The sequence below is a fragment of the Mustela erminea genome, chromosome 1 (assembly GCF_009829155.1).
Source record: "Mustela erminea isolate mMusErm1 chromosome 1, mMusErm1.Pri, whole genome shotgun sequence".
In the NCBI taxonomy this organism is placed as follows: domain Eukaryota; kingdom Metazoa; phylum Chordata; class Mammalia; order Carnivora; family Mustelidae; genus Mustela; species Mustela erminea.
In genome coordinates, this window is record NC_045614.1 from 44663076 (window position 1) to 44679514 (window position 16439).

Here is a 16439-nt window from a genome sequence, read left to right on the forward strand (position 1 = left end):
TTATCAATAAGTCTTGGAGTTTAAATTTAGGAAGGTTCAGTGTTAGATTTTTGAGGGTAAGAAAAGTGGGGCATTTTTAAATATTGGATAGACCTCACACCATTTAAAATTTTGTAGGGGTGCATGTCTGGCTCAGTTAGTAGAGCATGTGACTCTTAATCTTGGGGTCATGAGTTCGAGCCCCATGTTCAGTGTAGAGATTACTTAAAAAAACAAATAAAATTTTTATAATTGTTGAACAATTTATCTAGACTTAAAAATTTAGATTTCAGGTTTTTAAAAGTAAATTGTGATCTGAAAATCATCAGTGAATTTAAAGAAATGGTGAGAAGTGAGTTTTTATTTAGTTTATAAAGAATGAATATTAATTGTTGCTCTTTATGATCTTAGGAAAATTTTTCCTTAATTTTAAATGAAGACCATTTTTAACTTTCATATGAAAATCAAATGCTTACTATAAAGAACTAGTAATATCTCTTTTGTTATAGGTATTGAATATAGGTCAGTCTACAGGCTTTCATACTAGATTTACGACAATTTTCTTACTCATCAGAGTAACTTACACACAGTGTAAAGAATATGATGATAAAATCAGATCCTCTGTAATTCACTGAGATACTTTTTCTGGATGACTTCATGACTTCCCATTCAGACAGCTTTTCAGTTTTGTTTATTTTTGAGGTAGGCTCCCATCCTGGGGCTTGAACTCATGACGGTGACCCTCAGATTGAGACCTGAGCTGAAATCAAGTATCGGACACAACAAACTGAGCCACCTAGGCACCCCGCCATTGAGATATTTCATTCTAAAACCAGCAATACTGGAATGCAACTGACTACATTAACCAGGCGCGCGCGCGCGCGCGCACACACACACACACACACACACACACACACACACACACAAAACAAGCCTAGGTTTGTGTTTTATTCTAAAATCCATTTCTTTATTTGTAGGTGATGAGCAATTGAAGTTGAGATGAATAACATATTTGGGGGTATGTACCATTTTTTTAAATAAAAATATGTATGTGTTATGTAGCATATAAATTGTTTTATGAATTATACAAAGACTATGACTATTGATAAGGACCACATTTCCTTAAGTTATAGAATTAGTAATTAGCTCTTTTATGTAAATAATATATACAGAAAGCAGTAGCAATGGATTTTATGATAAACTATAAGGTAATAGATGATTTTAAATGTAATGTGTAGCCCAAAAAATTCATTTACAAATAAAATCTTTTTATTAAACTTCATTTGCCAAAGTGTTTTAAAATTCAGTTTTTAAAGTAGGAAAGTTAGCTAATTATTTTAAATATATTATGAAAATAATTATAGTACGTACAGTGTTTATTAGTTTTCCCTGATATATTTATTTGGCTATAAACCTTTGGTGTTTTTCTTATACAAGTTTTATTTTGTTATGTTAAATTCTAGTTATTGCCAACATGTACATTTTTAAACCCAGTTTACCCCTCTAAACATTATTTTATATGTTGTCATTTTTAGTGATGAGCTGGCTCTGTTTTCAGTAAAAAAATTCAAAATGAGCTTTTGTTTCTCAAGCTAACACCTTTATATTTTATACAAAGTTTTCTGTTGTTACTCCTTCTAATTTAATATATACATCATATACTGGAGAATGATCAACTTGTTGTTTTAGCAATTTACATTCTGGTTATAGTTGCAAATAAATATAAAATACTAATTTATGGGGAAGATCTTTAGACTTAAAAAGGGTTACTGACCATTTAAGAATGACTATTGATAAATATAAAATTGAGTCTTAACTGTATTAGTGCCTGACTAACTTACACATAGATACATGGACACAGACATGAACCACCCAATCCCATAGCAAAGATGACAAACTTATAAAAAAGCAGATGGTATCCTACCATGTTGGGCCATCACAGCCTTGGGCCAGTGATTCTCAAGTGTTTTGAGACAAATACTGCTTTCAGGAGCTGTGGGATATTAAGCAATTCAATTTCCCTAAGCTCTGTTTATTTGTATGGTTTAGTTGTCTAAATCATATATGATTTCTTACATGACTTCTTCCTTAAAACATTTTTATTTCATATTTGAAAAAGCTAAAGTTTAGAGGTGAATAATTTTGTATTGGTAAAACTGTTACTAATATTTTACAGTGTAAGATAAATTTACTTATTGGGATAGGACAATAGAAAAGTACAATTGATTCTTTGGCTAATCAGCAGTGGTTTTGTTTGCTTAAATTTTGGGGTCTGGGTAGATCTAAGAAGGCAGGCTTCCCCTCTGTGTCCTTTTGTCCTACCTGACATGGAGACTCAGGATTGAGTAACTTTGAAAGAATTCCTCATGACCTTGTTAGCTCAAGGTTATCTTTTATCTGATTTCTCTCTTCCTGGATAGGTTACAGGCTGGAAAACATTAAAATATCTATTTTCTTGGTGGTTTTCTTTTCTAGATTTGAATAATTCACTTGAATCTTCCAAGCTACTTAGATGAAAAAATGTTATCAAATAAACGTATTATATTTTTAGTCTACATATAAGGCTTCATATCTTTTAATTTGGTCATTTAAAAAACTAAATAATGTTCAGATACCTTTTATATTGTGAGGTTAGATATTTGCTTGAGATAGGCATTTCTTTTTTATTAAAAAAAAATACTGGAAGTATCTAAATACTGTGAAAGATCCGTTTGAATATCGGGCTTATTCTGCATTGAATACTCCCTTGTGTTCCCATTCATTCACATAATATTTTAAGCTCTTTATTACAAACATTACAAATGCAGATATGAAATGACCTCTCTTTTTCAGTAGAGGGGATTTTTAAGAACCAGGTTAGGGACTCCGTAGGTATCTTGTGCCATTTTTCTCACTCTGAAATTTTGTTATTATATGATTTTAATTGAGTAGGTGAATCAAAAAAAAAAAAGTTAGTCTTGTAGGTGAAAAACGGTAAGATGGTGTCCATTTTATATGGATTGGCCTACATATACCAGATTAGTTACTCATTGTTTAGAAGAATGTATATAACAACAACAAAAAAAAGAAGAATGTATATAACTAATCCGTGAAAATGATAACAACAAGCAGCAAAGCTTATTAAGACACTAACTTCGTTTTAAAAAAGTAATTATCATGAGTGCCAGATATTAAAACTATATTTTAAACATTTGTAAATCAAATGGGAATAACGTGTTCTTTGCATATATTATTTCTTTTACAGGAATTCTTTTCTGTATTTTATGAGACAAATCACAGGCATTATAGTTTCAAATCAACTTTATTGTTTTCATTGCAATTGCTACATAGCTATTGAATAGTTATAGTAAGTTTTAATGACGAATCAAGTGCATGTTTGATTATATGCTGTTAGTAAAAATATCTTTTTATGGCCCAGGGTGGTTTTCAGCATGGCCTTGACAAAGACAGTATGTAAATGTGTATTTCCCTTCAAAAGAATATAAGTCAGCATAAGCACATTTTAAGGGAAATGTTTAAAAATTAACAATTAGTGAATATTCTTTGTGTGTTGAAATTATATGAACATGTAAATAACATAGCTGTGCTTATTTTCAGAGGCCATTATAATACTAATTAGAAAAGTTGTAAATACTGTAATTCTACTAAATTAATTACATTTTTATTTCTATGTTATTGCTGAATATAGCAGGGATTAGGAAGATAGTTATAATGCTGACATTGAGAATGTTCCCACAATTACTTTTTTATCTTGTGTTACTGATTCTCCTGCTACTTATCATTTGCTGTTGTACCCAATATCTGATCCTACCTTTCTGCCTTTTATTCTGTTTCCTTTGTCAGAGATACTCTTTTCTTCCAGTCCTTACATTTCAAAGTTGTACTTAACTTGCAATGTCTAGTTTGAGGGTTGCCTTTTTCATAGTGCCCTACAGTCAAAACTCCTGCTCAAGGTCATTGCTGTCAACTTGTTCCTTCTTTTGTAGCTCATCTAAAGCATGGTCCCTTGTGACTAACAAATATTCTTGATGTTCATCTCACTTATTCCTTGTTTTCTGCCCCATTGGAAAAAATCATCTCACATCATCATTTATTTAACTTTGAACATAGTTCCTCATTGATGAAAAATACTAGAAAAGTAAGAATCTCTGCATCTGCATGCATGGTGTGAGGTTTGGGGCTAGAGACCATGAAAAAGTGTATTGGTGCTGGGAAGAATGATTATCTAAGGAATTCAACATGTAATAATTATTTTATCCAAGAGCCAGGAGGATATCTTTGATAGGAATTACAAGGCAGGAGATACTTTCTTTGACCCTTCCTGTTCAGCTTCTTAACATCTCTTTAATATTAATAACAGCTGAAATGAGAACTATAATGACAACTGTAGTTTTATAGAGCTTACTGTATGTATTATACTTCATCATTTTTTATCTTCATGTCCTGCCATGAAGTTGGTGGAACAGAAGTTGACATTATCCAGAATTGGCCAAGTTTATTTGTTATCAGCTAATACTATTTAAAGCCTGATTATGCAGTCTAACTGTTCTTTTATTAAATGTTAAGTTAGTATTTAATGTCTGTGATCTTTTAGCATAATTTAGAAATAAATTATTAGAAAGCAGTGTCCTAATTTAAAACTGTATGCCTTTTAAAATAGATATAGCTATTTTGATCAAAATTCTTGGATTAGTATTTAATGTCTGTGATCTTTTAGCATAATTTAGAAATAAATTATTAGAAAGCAGTGTCCTAATTTAAAACTGTATGCCTTTTAAAATAGATATAGCTATTTTGATCAAAATTCTTGGATTAGGGTCCCAAGTTGCATCAATTTCACAGTTCCTAATCCTCTGGACAAAGGAATTCAAGATAGAATAGACCTATACCCTAAAAATATCATCAGAGTAGGAACATTAAGAGTGAGATAGTCTCTAGAGAAGAAGGTGACTAATGTCCATACAGTTAGGCTAAGCCAAGATACCCAGACAAAATTGACCAGGGAGCAGGGAGAGTCCTGAAACAGTGTCTCCACTTCTGTGAACTCAGCTGCTACTTTGTACAATTTTTCCTTCAATCTTGAGCTATATCCAAGGGTAATAAGGAGCTATAGGACCCAATCAATTACCCTGTTATATAAGCTATACTAACTAGGGTCTTTGTTATTTGCAGTTCAGCGTCCTGACTAATGCAGGTAAAATCACTGATACAACAGTATTCTTCTTTCTGCTCTACTTTCCATTTCTATTTTACTTTCTTTTCTTCTTCCCTTTCCTTTCTTCTCCTCTCCTTTTCTGGCTACATTTTCCTTTATCCTCGCCATTTCTTCCTTCCTCTTACTTCATTACTTGCCTATTCATTCATCCATGTATCCATCCATGTAATACTCATGAGTGCTTAGCATACATTGGGCTTTATGCTAGGTTCTGAGGGCAAAAATATACATGACATACACTCTTTATTCTATTCTCTTTAGGATCACGTTTCCTCTTTTAATTTTAGGAAGTTGGTTTTTGACCAGGAAGGTAGAGCTCAGGCCAAAAAATGGAAGAAAATAATAAAAAAGGAAATCTCTAAAGCATTTGCTTAATACTTGAGATTGGTGGAAAAATTCAAGATGGGAAATGTTAATTGGGAAGGGTTGCTGAAAAAGTTGAACTTAGAGCAGAGATTCTTTGTAACACCAATTTAGTAATTCAGTATTCAAGGCAGTAATTCAAGGCAGATTATAGGTTCAAAGTACATACCCTCATACCATAGCATACATTATTTAAATTGGTAGGGGGAAAATAATCCTTGAACCTTCCTGTTCTATAGTATGATTATAAGGTATGGGTAAAGAAGAAAACCTAGATATGTTACTCTTTCTTCTGTAGTAAGCATTGGAAAAGTAAACATTATACAGACACTAATTATAATCATAAAATCACTCACTGCTTTTTCAGGTCCTCATAAACTCACAGGGGACCAACAGCAGAGGAACTGGTGAAATTTCCTTTAAAAATGCTCTCCATATGCAACAAGTCAGTCCAAGTCTGCTCACATTGACATTCACAAGAACAGTAGTAATTTGGAAACCAAAGATGGAAATTTTGATGGCTTTGATCTGTAACCTTTTCCTCTTATAGTATTTCAGCTAAATTCCTTAGTTTGGTATGTAGGATCCTGACCACATTGGCCACAATCTACTTTGTACCTCATCACCTCAAATACCCTAAGCTTCTGAATTTCTTTACTGGCATACCTTGGCAAATATTCTTCTTCAGACATGTTACTGACCTCTATCTGCTGTCCTCTTAAACCTGGTAAACTCATTTTAAAAATAGCTCTTTCTGTTAAAGCCTACCTTTTTAAGGGCCTCCCCCTTGGAAGCTTTCTCTGACTCTCCAAGGCAGTGTTGTTCTTACTTGATAACTGTGAGCATCTCTTTCTTAAGTCACCAACCACTGTGTGGATTATTATCGTTATTATGTTTTTCTTTTTAAAATGAGATAAGGGCTCTGTTAGAACAGGAACCTTTACATTCGTCTTTATATGATCAGTTTCCAGACCCATGCATGAGGGATAATGAGGGTTGAAATCTTGTTACCTGAATGAATAAATGAACAAAATGGGATGGAAGAGACACGTAATATAGTTCACTGTGGACAAGTAAAAGATAATGCTTTTCTCAAAAATAAGGGCAAATCAGAGGTTCTGAGGTTTCTAGATGCATTATTCTTAAAACCTTTATGGAAACTTTTTTTTTTTTTTAAAGATTTTATTTATTTGACAGACAGAAATCACAAGTAGGCAGAGAAGCAGGTAGAGAGAGAGAGAAGGAAGCAGGCTCCCTGCTGATCAGAGAGCCCGATGTGGAGCTCAATCCCAGGACCCTGTGAGTCGAAGGCAGAGGCTTTAACCCACTGAGCCACCCAGGTGCCCCATACACGTAGAAACTTTTACATTGTTCAAAATATTATCTGATAAATAATCATTGCTACAAACATGTCTCATGATCTACATTCCAAAAGACTATGTAATAAAAACGATGACTATATAGTGGTTTGCCCACAGGAAAATACTGGAAACACAAGTAAAAGCACTTTAGTAATTCAGGATATTTAATGTTTAATGTTTAACTATGAAAAGATTTGAACAGCCTATTATAATGTTTAATTAAAAATACTCTGAAGTTGGGGCGCTTGGGTGGCTTAGTGGGTTAAAACCTCTGCCTTCGGCTGAGGTCATGATCCCAGTGTCCTGGGATCGAGCCCCGCATTGGGCTCTTTGCTCAGCAGGGAGCCTGCTTCCTCCTCTCTCTCTGCCTGCCTCTCTGTGTACTTGTGATCTCTGTCAAATGGTTAAATAAAATCTTTAAAATAAAATAAAATAGTATTTACATATTACACTGGTACAAAGACATGTGCTGAATTGATGAACATTGTCTATAATAATTATACTTTAACTTCAAACCAGTATCCTCAGTTTAAAATGTTCCTTCCATCATTCTTATCATAGCTAAGACCCAGAACCAAAATAGCTATTTGGAAGCCACTTAAAGCAAATGTCAAAGATAGCAGTTCTATCATTTAAAAAAAAAAAAAAAAAAGAAATGAAAAGAAAAGAAAGAAAGAAAGAAATGTTTAAGTACAATGGCCAAAAAAAGCCCCATTAAAAGTTTCCTTTCAGGAGAAGGGATATTATAAAATCCCTTCATTATTATTCCCACAAGAGCCAGCACATTGCCTTGATGACAATTTTTTTAATGAATAAGTAAATGATTGCATGATTATGGCACCATACTCTATCTCAGCCACAGAATTGTCAAAAATTTGGGAAAGAAAAGGTGGTTGCAAGATAAGAATGTCCAAGATAAGCAGAGTACAAATTAAATTGTAGGGTAAATGGAAAGAAAATAGATCAAAGCTGTTATTAAACAGAATTCTGGCAGAGTTTTAGGTTAAGAATCCCATCTGTACCTGAGGAAAATAGTTACAACCAGTAATATCCTAAAAAAATTAACATCTAGCAAGATGTTCATGTAAGAGTGTGTGTGTAAAGGAGAACGAGTGAACACCCATGTTTATACAAACACACACGCATCCATTATGTCGGTCTTGTGCTAGTGAAGTTGGAGGAAGGGGTCGTAGAAAGAGGATAATTCTCAAAAAGCAACTATTTACTCTTGGGGTAAAAATACTGATTCACAAAAAAATATGCAAACTTCAGCAATGCTAGACAGTTTATGATTTATGATAGGATACCTTGTTAAAGGTAGCTGAAAGGTATATCATTTTTCATGACACAGAACCAATGATACTCAAATAATAAAATGAAATATTAGGTTGAACTTAGAATTTTTCACTATGCAGTTATTTGTCTATGAGAAAATACATGCATCTACTTTTATTGTTTTAAATTAAAATGGTAGCAGTTTTAAATATATATAGTACATTGTTAAAATTCCTAATTATTTTCTTTAGTCTTCTTCAAAGTCTCTAGTTATGAAGAATAGTTACAAGAGATTCCATGCAGTAAGAGATTTTGGGAAATTAATTACAGCAGAAGAATGATGCTCAGTGTACACACTGTTATTGCCTTTTTCTGTAAATATGAATCATCACCTGGAAACCTATCAATTGTGATATTCCCCAACCTGCCTGTCTTACTCATCATATACCCAGAATGTACCTCGCACAAATAAGCTACTCAGAAAGTTAAGTTACTGCATCAATGTATCTATTTTGCCCAAGGTTTTATTTCTGAAAGTGGCAGCTTAGGATCACAAAAAAGGGTACCTGAGTGGGTCAGTCTTTAAGCATCTGCCTTCAGCTCAGGTCATGATCCCAGGGTCCTGGGATCAAGCCCCACATTGGGCTCCCTCTCCCACTCCCCCTGCTTGTGTTCCCTCTCTTGCTATCTCTCTGTCAAATAAATAAAATCTTTTTTTTTTTTTTAAGATTTTTTTTTTATTTATTTATTTGTCATAGAGAGAGAAGCGAGAGCAAGCACAGGCAGAGGCAGAGGGAGAAGCAGGCTCCCTGCCAAGCAAGGAGCCCGATGTGGGACTCGATCCCAGGACGCTGGGATCATGACCTGAGCCGAAGGCAGCCGCTTAACCAACTGAGCCACCCAGGCGTCCCAAATAAAATCTTTTTTTAAAAAATTTTTTTTAAAAGATCACAAATCAATTAACAAATCACAAATCAACTGGATTCTCCCAGTCTCATTTCCTTTCTAATAAATGATTATGGTTTTATCTTCTGTTAAGCCAGAAACTCCCAAAATATATTATATGGAATATGGTTACCAAAGGAAAAGGGGGGAGCGGTTCTATCCTTAGAGTTATGTGAACAGTTTTATCTGCAACAAAAGGTGTTATTGTTGTTTTTTAAAGATTTATTTTGGAGAAAGAGAAAAGAGTGCACTTGCACATGCTAAGTGGGGAGGAGGAGGAGAGGGAAAGAATCTCAAGCAGACTCTTGAGGGGGAGCCCAATGCGGGGCTTAATCTCAAGACCCTGCAATCATGACCTGAGCAAAAACCATGAGTCAGACACTTAACTGACTAAGCCACCCAGGCACCCCTGCAACAACAGCTTTTCAGTTATAGGACTTAGCCTTGTATTTAATATGGAAACATATACATATTATAGAAGATAAATATACAAAGTATTTCTCAATTTGACTTCAGAATATTTTTTTTAAAGATTTTATTTATTTATTTGACAGACAGAGATCACAAGTAGGCAGAGAGGCAGGCAGAGAGAGAGGAGAAAGCAGGCTCCCTGCTGAGCAAAGAGCCCAATGCGGGGCTCGATCCCAGGACACTGGGATCATGACCTGAGCCGAAGGCAGAGGTTTTAACCCACTGAGCCACCCAAGCGCCCCAACTTCAGAGTATTTTTAATTAAACATTATAATAGGCTGTTCAAATCTTTTCATAGTTAAACATTAAACATTAAATATCCTGAATTACTAAAGTGCTTTTACTTGTGTTTCCAGTATTTTCCTGTGGGCAAACCACTATATAGTCATCGTTTTTATTACATAGTCTTTTGGAATGTAGATCATGAGACATGTTTGTAGCAATGATTATTTATCAGATAATATTTTGAACAATGTAAAAGTTTCTACGTGTATGGGGCACCTGGGTGGCTCAGTGGGTTAAAGCCTCTGCCTTCGACTCACAGGGTCCTGGGATTGAGCCCTGCATCGGGCTCTCTGATCAGCAGGAGCCTGCTTCCTTCTCTCTCTCTGCCTGCTTCTCTGCCTACCTGTGATTTCTGTCTGTCAAATAAATAAAATCTTAAAAAAAAAAAAAAGTTTCTACATGTAAAACCATAAAGGTTTTAAGAATAATGCATCTAGAAACCTCAGAACCTTTGATTTGCCCTTATTTTTGAGAAAAGCATTATCTTTTACTTGTCCACAGTGAACTATATTACGTGTCTCTTCCATCCCATTTTGTTCATTTATTCATTCAGGTAACAAGTATTCAACCCTCATTATCGATGTGGGCTCGATCCCAGGACCCTGAGATCATGACCCAAGCTGAAGGCAGAGGCTTTAACCCACTGAGCCACCCAGGTGCCCCTGTAAATACTATTTTAGTAAATAAAAATAAGCTGTTATTATAATTGTGAACTTGTTTTTCCATTTACAGGAGAAGGGGTATGATGGATGCAAATACCTATAATGCAAGATAGAATATGAGTACCCAGAAGATGTATAGGTGAAGTCTGATGGGGAGTTCAGAAATGGCAAAAATTACTTCTCTCTGGGAATCTAGGAGAAATTTTTGGAAGAGGTTGGCATTGAATTTGTTCAGTGTTTATGGTTAGGATATGCATATATGGAGATGGTGATGATGGTCACTAAGTAATTAGTAATTAGTGCAAATACAGATAGGAAGATATGGCTTGGAGCATGGATGTGTACAGTACATGGAGAATACAGCATGCAATGTGGAAAGTAATGTATCTATTGTGTGTAACACATAAGTACATTGTGTTCTATATATGTAGTCACAGGTCTCTTCTTTTTCTACAAGGTAGAATTGCATGGATGCCTTTCTACTTGGCCCTCATATAGTCAGTTCTGTTGATAAGTTCTTGCTAATGTAACCTCAATAATCTTTGAGTTGTGCCGTCTTCACCAGCTTTGATAGAGTGTTGAATGTTCAAAAGAAAAATCCAAGTACCTATTAAATCATCAAATGCCATTGCGTGTTTATGAAATCAGATGAAAGCCAATTTCTACATTAGAGCAAATATACTTTCCTGTACTTGGTTGAGGTTGTAAGGAGAGATTACTCTGCTTCCCTAAGAAGGTTAAGTTGTCATCTAGTTAAATATGGACTTAAAATAATGCTGCCAAAGCAGCTGCCTCCTGTGATTGATGATGATGATGACGGATGATGATAGTTTTGAAATCAGTTTTGCAGGGGAAATTGCTATTTTTCTACTTTGGCTGATGTTGTAGTCTGGGTTGGGGATTTCTTGTCATATTAGGTATCTTTTTTGATTAAAAAGGAAATTGCTAAGGACTGTATTCTCTATGATAAAATGGCTCTAAAACTGAGCTATGGCGCAGATGATTATATGTTGGTCTATATGTATTACTTGAGTGACACAAGTTATTCTGGGCTTCACAGTGTCATCTCATGGTGAATTGTGTTTTGGCGAACAAATAGTGACCCATGTCTAGACAGAGAAATGGTAGAAAATGTGGTATTTAGAAGATAAGATAATAGCAGGTCACTAAAGTCTTCCAAAATTGTTCACATATATTGATATTTATTGTCCTTTTCAATCCACTCAAGACTTATTTATTCATTGGTTCCCTCATTTGGGTTGCTTTGAGGGTACCCAAATGATGCCTGCTTGGCTGGATCCCTTACTGCCTTGGATCTCTGCTCAGATGTCGTCTCCTCAGAGCAGTCTTACTTGATCTTCATCTCTTGAAGGGTCTCCCTACGTAGCTCCTCTGCTTTTTCTCATTTCCACGTGGCAGTATGCATTCCCTGATGTGTTATGTATTCATTTCTTATTGTCTCTCTCCCCATCTAGAGTAAACTACGTGAGAGCAGAGACTTGTTTGTTCAGTGCTATAAACTGAGAATCTATAAAAGTTCTGTCCCATATTAGGTATGCAATTAGTAATTATTGAATGATTAGCTGAATGAATTAATCTTTATTTTATACTTTAAATAAAGTGTTCAAAATATTTTTAAAAGCTTATTAATGTTGGGCTCCAGAGCCAAAATCAAGCTTTTTGCCTTATTAACTTAAATTGCTTTTGTTTGTGTTACACAAAAAATACAAACAAAAACCATCCCTAAAAAGAAAACAGAATATTCAGGGCTTGCTCTTAGGTGAACCATTTTATATCTCATCATGTACTAGAGAAAGGGAATCAATTTTGTTTATAGAAAATTACTGGTTAACCACTATTCCATACCATTCCATTGTGTAAACCCAAGCACACACTGGTCTAAAAAAAGCCGTTTTCAGAAAGGAGAGGAAAACAATACATAACTCCCCCCACCAACCCCAATATTTTTTAAAGGCCAATAACATTTGTATCCACTGCGTAAACATGATCAATCAAAGCTTTACAAGCTTTATATGGGCTGCTTCCTTAACAAATGTGTTTTTTGTCTCAGTCATTCATCATATCTGGAAGTTTGGATGATGAGCTTGCGCACTGTCTTAGGTTAACATGGAAAATAGCCACTTGGTGGATTTGTAAAAGGAAAAGCCTGTTAAAGTGGCAGACATAGCCTTCTGACAACATAAAGAAGCATATTGTAGCCTGTTTGTGTTGTCTTGATGTGGTGAAATTCAGCTGAACTTTAGGAGGAGGATTTGTTGTAATGGAGAAATCAGGTTATAAATGTAAAGAGCTAACATGAGCATGTTGAAGGTATTCCCTTGGACTTCCAAATACATAGGAAGTTTTCTAATGAGACTGAAGCTACTAGCTAGGTTATGAGAGTGGAATCATCTGCTGTGTTGAATAAACTACCTTAAAAAAACTGTAGAATGCCTTCAATAACCAAGATATATGTTGCTGCTGTCACTATCACTACTTAGAGAAACTAAACTGTTTAGTCAGGGGGAGAAGGAATGCTGTGAAAAATAAAAAGTTGAATCATTGGAGGCAAGCATGTGCTATCACATCCAGAGAGGACTTCACATAAGGAGTTTGGTATAGTCATATCAGGTCTCATGGAAAGACCTCTGAAATGAGATAAGGCACCAATTATATGTCATTGCATGACAAATATTTTGTTCTTCAGCTAAGTTAGTGCTTATGAAAGACAGCAGATAGGTGAAATAGCCTCATTTATCTTTTCTTGTAGAACTGTTAGGGGTTATGCAAAAGGCCCTAGTTCATTCACAGGGGCAAGGTCAGACCTTATTCAGGTTAATAAGACCCTAGTGACAAAAGCAGTTGGAACTGCATAGATTGGGCAAATAATTGAATGGAGGGAGAAGAAGGTTGTAGAAGAACATGCAAATGAGACTCATTGAATTGGAAAGAAATGGAATGGAAGTCTGAGACCTTGAAAGTCACAGAGGGGGAAAAGTTTGTCTTACCATACTGTGGTTTTGGTTTCCGCTCACAGTACTGTGAGCTGAGGTACTGGTACTGTACAAGAGGTACTGGTACCTCTTGCCATGGACACTTTCTTTAGAAGAACCCAGGAATATACTTACACCTTATCCCCTATATAATAAGTGTTGTTATAGAGCCCCACTTTTAGATATTTTATTCTTTTTAAGATCCCTGCAGAGGGATTTTGAATAATTTTCAATTTCTGCTTTAGCTGGGCTGTGTGCCTGAAATAGATTTTAAAATAAGTATCTCTTAGTGTCTCCTAATCCCTTTCCGGAGATACACATCACCCCAAAACAAAAAAATGTTGTTTTGAACATAGGTTTTGGGTTTCATAGAGAGAACATGGCTCACTTATTTGGCTCTTATCACTTAACTTTTTAAATATAAAACTACATTCATTACTATGTGACCAGTTAAAAAATGAAAGTATTTAATTTCATGAATCTCAGATTTGAAAGGGCTTTAGACCAGGGATGAGAAGGGAGAGTCAGTGTTTCCCATTAAAGGCATAGCTGATTTATAACAAAATGGGATTCACACTTTATGATCATGGCCTCATTGTACTTTCTTTCAGGGAGAGTAGAATAGAGTGTTTCAGAACATAAGCTCTGCAGTTAAACGAGATCATATTAAAATTTCACCATAGCTGAGAATAACACAAGTTATTTACCCTGTAAATCTTACTTCATCATCTATAAAATGGGGTTAATAACAGCTTTTGTCTTATGAATTTGAGGATTAAATGGAACAATAAATATTAAACTTAGCACAATTCCTAGCAAAGCCTTATAAAATATTCATTACATGATAGTACACCTGTATTGCATTTTTGTTGCTGTGTGATACATTACCAGAGGTATAGAAATATAAAAAAAAAAAAACCCATATTTCTTATCTCACAAATTCCATGGGCCAGGAGTCAGCATATTTTAGTTGTGTTATTCACTCAGGGTTTCATCATGCTAAGATTGAAGTGTCAGTGGGCTGTGTTCTCATCTGGAGGTTCAATTAGGGAAATAATTGTTTCCAGACTTCCTCAGATTATTGGCAATATTCATTTCCTTGCAGTTGTGGCAGTGAGGTCTTAGACTCTTGCCTTGCTCACTGTCAGCCAAACTCTACCCTCAGGTCCTTGCCATGCAGTACCCATTGTAAGTACCTTACACACAGCACCTTACTTGTTCAGTCAGCAGGGTAATTTATGTCACTTCAAACCTCTTCCTTTATGAATAGAGAGAGTTTAAGATCTGACCTGATTAGGTCAAGACCATCCAAGAGAAACTCTTTTTCAAATAGTTCAGTACTGACTGATTAGAGGCCTAAATCTATTCTTGAGTCATATAAAATAGTCCAGCCATGGGTTTGAAATCCATTCTATTAACTGCCATACACTCATTAATAGGAGGGTATTAGTGTATATATACCAAAGGGCAGGGATCTTGGGGCATTCTCAGAATGCTGCCTTCTTCAGAAAAGTATCATTGTTAATTGTCATTAATTCTTGCTCTTACCATTATCATATACTTATTATATTTATATTTGTTTCTATTATGGTTGTATGCTTTATTATTATATACTTCTTTGAATTTATGGTGGTTGAGAGCACTAAAGTGAAAGGTGATTGTGTGATAATAGTGGGAAATAAAGGAAACTATTGATTGTGAAGGAATTGGCATTGTATCTCTCCATGTGTATGCTCATTTGTTTTGCACTGCATAATGATATTCAAACATACTAAATGTTATCCCCCTAAGAATATATCTATTACAGGGCGTCTGGGTGGCTCAGTGGGTTAAGTGCTGCCTTCGGCTCAGGTCATGATCTCAGGGTCCTGGGATCGAGTCCCACATCGGGCTCTCTGCTCAGCAGAGAGCCTGCTTTCCTCTCTCTCTCTCTCTCTCTGCCTGCCTCTCTGCCTACTTGTGATCTCTCTCTGTCAAATAAATAAATATATTCTTTTTTTTTTAAAAGATTTTATCTATTACAGTATAATTCTTAAATCTTAGAAAGTTGTGAATGAAGACAAAAGTAAACTGCAATCATTGGAAACACAGACCATAATATTGAATGTTCAGTATAATGCCTAGTAATTTAGAATAGAAACTGTCACTGATTTTGCTCTAGTTCTAGTTAATTGAGGAAGAGATTACCTTAAAGGAATATTTAGTAAAGGAACTTGAATATTTTACACATAAATCTGAGGAAGAGAAGTTCTGCTTATAATGCTAATGCATTGTCACCTATTTACAGTTTCATCAAAGGAGTATTTTCAGAATTCCAAATAAGAATGCCTTACTTCTTACCATACAAAAGAAACTAATGAAAAGCCAGTCCTCCTGGCCGGTTTTTAAAATGTATTCTCTGTCCTATAAGCTGTCATTAATTTCCTGGTGCACCTTGAATATGCCACAAGCAATTTATAATGGCATCAATTAACATTTGGGAAGTTGAGCATGGCCATCTAGGATATTAAATATTTGCTCCAGGAATGCTAATAAAACCCATTGACCTTATATTCTCCAAGTATTTGTTAACAATAACAGCAAAATTAAGGGGTACCAGATAAATGAAAGAATATCTGTTTAGATCTGCTTTTTGTGTTTCCATTTGATTTTGAACACTCTTGCTCTTTTTTAGAGGTAAAATTGGGCTATATCACTAATGATCCCTTAGAAAATAAGTTTTTGTGTCATCAAAGTCATTGAGGAGAATTTGGTAATAAAATGAAAAGAAAGAATAAATTTACCCTTCCTTCTACTTCTTCATAGGATCATTGCCATTTTTGGATTTGATATTCATGGACAGCAAGGATATTCAGCCCTACTTATAAAATATAACATAGTCTCTTCAATT

At 34.9% G+C, this 16439-nt stretch overlaps 1 protein-coding gene across 8 annotated transcripts in view; it reads left to right on the forward strand.

Moving 5' to 3' along the window:
• Window positions 1-16439, forward strand: part of CNTN4 (contactin 4) — a 935293-nt gene that overhangs the window by 132154 nt on the left and 786700 nt on the right. For 6 of the 8 annotated variants that reach the window (XM_032325555.1, XM_032325501.1, XM_032325492.1 and 3 more), the window contains one exon: window positions 957-997. The exons of the other annotated variants lie outside the window; for them this stretch is intronic. The gene's annotated coding sequence lies outside the window, so the exon portion shown is untranslated. The remainder of the gene's footprint in view (window positions 1-956; window positions 998-16439) is intronic. 8 annotated transcript variants of the gene reach the window in all.